A 3,988-nucleotide genomic window follows, 5' to 3' on the forward strand; every position below is an offset into this window, starting at 1 on the left:
GAAATGGTTTTTGTTAAATTGTTTATTTAAAAAACTAAACATTTTTATTTAGTTTAAAAGTATTACAATTATTAAAAAATAAATTTTGTAGCAGAACTAAAATATTTCATTTGCGGTCTTTTTTTGGTTAAATTAAATAAATAATTTTGATTCGTTTTCAATGACAATCACAAAACTAATAGAAAACTTGAGGCCGGTTTACAGAAGGTGTTAATGGCAATTAAATTTTAATTCGCGATTTAATTGACGTTTGTCAATGCAAAATGGCAAATTAGTTTAATTCTGAAGTAAATTTTAATTTCGTTTTCTGCTCAAAGAATTAAACCACTCGCGGTAAACGCACACGTGGAATTAAGCCTTCTTCTCGCACATAAACAATGGTTTAATTCATTTGTGATTTTACATAAAATCAAGGTAAAATAAAATATTTCGTACAAAAATTGTTAATTAATTTTATTTTGAAAAAACAGTTAAAAAATTATTAAGTTCATTATTGTCATCATTAATGCATAATTTTCTTTAAAAAATGGTTTGTTAATTGTTTTTATTTAATTAATTTGACGTTTGTCAATGCAAAATAAATGGCAACTTAATTCGAATTAGTTCAATTCTAAATTAAATTTTTATTTCGCTTTCTGTTTATTGAGGTTTATTGGGGAGTCATTTTCATTTTGTTCGACTGTACCTTTCTAAGGTAATAAATAAAATTAAAAATAATTATCAAAAATGTAGTAAGTACATTTTTTTGCTCATGTCGATTTTGTCAGATAAAAATCTTTATTTTAACAGACAATTTTCAATAGTAAGTTGTTTATGAGTGACGACCTTATCATGATATTTTTAAGAATTGTGAATAAAAAAACAAATTTTTTACGAATTCAATTGTACAAAAACTTGTAAATTAGTTTCCTGCTTATTGTCAAGATGTCAATAAATTGCACTAAATCTGATGATTACTTAATTTTGTCCGACATTAATAAATTCTTGAAAAAATTATTTTGTTTTGTAGTTATTAATTTATTTTGGATTAACATTAGATGTAATTATCCCATGACAGCCAAAAGAACTTTAAAAATATTATTACAATTTTCTACATCTTATTTGTGTAAATTCATATTTTCTGTTAACCAACATAAAAACGAAAAAAAGATCGATACTGTTAATTGTAGAAGTCGATATGGAGAGTAGCATTGTCATTTTTACGACCAAATATAAATGAAATTATCATAAAACAGCAAACTCAAATTTCTTATTAAAAGTATTCTTATTTTTAACATGTAATTAATCCCTTAATAAACGTACTGTTGTTTTTGTAGTACATATTATTTTATATTCAAGATTATTATAATAAACTATTTTACACAGTGTATTATAGGTAAATAAACAATTTTTAAATTTACCTTTTTTTTTGTGTGCCGCCAAATTTTGAAATCGTTAAAAATGTGCCGCGACAAAAGAAAGGTTGAGAATCACTGCTTTACACAATAAAATTGTCTTTGAAAAAATTAGTACTTTCAACTACAGGCATTTAGCGACTGGTACAATAGTACTTGTAAAATTTAAAATTTAAATATTATTTCCCAAAAATTATGGAACAGAAATACTTGTAATATGTTAAAATCTATTGGTATTTTCAATTTTACAAGTTGTAATTTGTACTTTTGTATTTTCTTTTTATGAAATCAAATTCTAAAAGTTACAAGCTACTAGTCTAATAATATTAGATTGTAATTTATTATGAAACGAGCCCCTGGGGCCGAAAATTATTGCATATGTCACCAAAAGAGTACAATTACGTTTTGAACACAAAAAATCTGAAAAACTTGGAACTTCTTAAGATTACAACAAGTAAAATGGTTAATTATTGGATGCGCCTATTTTGACGTTTTAGCATATTCGGCCCACTTAATTGAAATATTGAAATCGGAAATGTAATGCTTTTTTTGAAGCTTTATATCTCTCATGTTTCAAGAACTAAAATTATGTAAAACTGAAATTAGTGAAAACTTAAGTTTGTCTCTATCGCACACCACAACTCAGTATAAAAATAAGTAAAAAAAACAGTGTCATTGTCTTTTGAGTATCACATTTAGAAGATAAAACTAGAAATGTTATTGAATTAAATTACAATGATCTACAAAGGTTTTTAAGCCAAACAAAAATTTGTCAAAATCCAACAAAAATGCAATTTTAATGCCTCTTGAGCCGGTACAGTTTTAATAAAGATTTTTTTTCCGTGGCAAAAATTCAGTGAAAAGGAAACAGACCTACAACCTAGTAAAGCAAACGCGTGAAGTTGGTAATAAGATTACCAAGAATTAATGGCAAAAATTCTAGTAAAAATGGATTTATTTGTTTCGCTTGATTACTGAATTGGAGAATGATCTGTAACTGGCGTAGGCGTTCACTGTAGAATTAAAAGTGTCGTGTCTTTACTATGACAAGCGCTATGACTAGCCATCCATGAGAAATGCAACAGTACTCACGAATTCTATGTGTCTGTTGTATTATACAGTCATATGCTTCTCGTGCGGAACGATGTATTTACACAACTATACTATCATTGAATTGTTGCAACTAAATCAAAAAATAATTACCTACATTCTACAGCATTCTTAATTAAACCATAAACCATACACGACGCTGATTCAACAGTCAAATGCGTAAACATAATGTATAATGATCACTGTTTCTGGACACATAAATCAAAAAATAAAAATGATACAAAAAATGTTGTATTTTCCATTTTGTGAGTTCCGCACATGATTAAAATTAATTAATCTATTTCTGTTATACATACCAGCTTTTTTAAAATGTAGCGACAAAAAACGGTAGAAATTTTACAATTTTTAGAATTGTTTACTATAAAAGTATAAATTCATATACATAATTAAATATTTTTCAATAAAAAAACAATACGTCACATATTTTTGGCTTAACAGTACACTATTAGAATTTTTCTTGTCAATAAAATTTTTTTTTTTCAAAAACTTTTTATTTATTCTTACTATGAAATTTTGAACGCGACCAAAATTTACTATTTTTGTTTCAACAAAATTATTATTTTCAAAATAGATACACTACGAGAAATTAGCACTAAGTTTTAAATGATAACCATTCAATGAAACGTACTTAAGTTGTTGGTATGAAAAAATGCTATCTAATAAGGTAAAATATCAAGAACATGAAAAAAATGTTAAAAAAATTCCATCTACAAAATTTTGAATTTATGAGTTTAAATTTTGCACCTTGACTCTATTTATTTCTGTTGAAAAAAATTTTTTTTTGGTTACAGGCTATTAGAAGAGGAAACAATAAGGAAGCTGTATCCTAAATTGTAACTCTGTTTAATATTATTTGTGGTTTTTATTGGCAAAATTGTTGTATCTTTACTACAAGATCATCAGTATTATTAAAAGGCATTAAAAAATTCAAATGTCAAAAAATAATTGTCAAATTTTTTTTCCAACATTTTTTCATGTTCCTGGTTCCAGGAATATACAAGGAAAATGAAATTATTTTCCTTGAAATTTTTTTCTGACATCTGTATATAATTTTTTTATCGAAATTTTTTTCAAAAAAATCACAGCTGCTTTAGCATTTGAAAATCAAAGTAGTTCTATACTGACAACAATCGAAGTATAATTTATCAAAACTGATGATAAAAAAACAGCAATAACTTTTTTTTTAATGGAAAGACCCTACTTTTCAATGGCAATTGAAACAACATACATTTTAATAGATATTTCTATCAATTTCTTGTTGTTTCGAGAGTTCAGCTATTTTAAAAATAATTTAGTTCAATCAAAATTAGTTAAATTAAACGTTGAAAAGTTTCTTATGCCCCAAAAACTTATATATCAATTTGTATTTTAAATTTTATTTTAAAAAAGCTGTTACACTCTGTATGAAGATTATCGAATTGCTATTCAGAGTAGGACGAGTCACGTTAAAAAAATAAGAAAAAAGCAGTCAATATTTTTAAAAT

This window comes from Tribolium madens, unplaced genomic scaffold, assembly GCF_015345945.1.
Source record: "Tribolium madens isolate multiple individuals breed KSU strain unplaced genomic scaffold, Tmad_KSU_1.1 Scaffold_11;HRSCAF=98;Tcas5.2_LG3b, whole genome shotgun sequence".
Classification (NCBI taxonomy): domain Eukaryota; kingdom Metazoa; phylum Arthropoda; class Insecta; order Coleoptera; family Tenebrionidae; genus Tribolium; species Tribolium madens.